Genomic DNA, 835 nt, shown 5'->3' with positions numbered 1-835 from the left:
CCCAACGCAACGCGCCCCCCTCCAGCCCCCCTCAGCCGCCCAGGACGAGGACGCCCCGTTCCACCTCCTTTTCTCCTGGTTGGGGCGTAATTGGCTTCATGGAAACAAGGAGAAGGGGCCGAGGAGAGGGGGCCGAGGAGAGGGGTGAGGGTGAGCTGAGAAAGGAGCGCGGGGGGCCCTAGACTGCCTCTAACCCCATCTCTCTTCCTCTCTCCCTCCCTCCGCAAGGGCAGAGAGGCGAGCAGCAGCTCTGCCGCCCCGGCGCACAGGAATCAGATGAGCGGCGCCCGCGGCGGTGGCAAGTGTATTTGCATTCTGGTCGCGCCATGCGGGCCAGTGGTGGAGAGGGAAGGGGGGGGGGGAGCCGATACAGCTCTCATTAGGTGTCATTGAGTCGGTCTCGCCACGCGGAAGCGGTGGGGTATGTGGCGGCGAGGGAGGCTCTGCCGGCCCTGGAGGTGCGGGAGGTGCGGGGCCTCGCGCTCACGTTGACCACTCCAACATCGCCCATACGGACCCCCAAGCCGTGCGGCAGAAGGGAGCTAGAAAAACAATTTCTATTTTTAATGTGCGTGTAGAACTGGCGTAGCGTATTGTGAGGCGGCGACAAGGCTGGCGGCGACTGTGACAGTACTACAATTCTTGTATTTGAAGCTTCGCATAATCGCTTGCTTTACTTTTCTTTCATTTATCATGGCCCCGCGAGCGCGCTGTGTTGCCCCCCCCCCCTCTCTCCAAATGCTGCTGCGGCCCGGACCAACCGACGGCTGTTTGCTCGCACCCCTCGCGCCCCTGAATAAATTGGCCCCGGAATGTGATTGTGAAAAGACCACCC

The sequence above is a fragment of the Frankliniella occidentalis genome, unplaced genomic scaffold (assembly GCF_000697945.3).
Source record: "Frankliniella occidentalis isolate FOCC.00 unplaced genomic scaffold, Focc_3.1 Scaffold101, whole genome shotgun sequence".
Classification (NCBI taxonomy): Eukaryota; Metazoa; Arthropoda; class Insecta; order Thysanoptera; family Thripidae; genus Frankliniella; species Frankliniella occidentalis.
Note: the sequence above shows the minus strand (reverse complement) of the source record.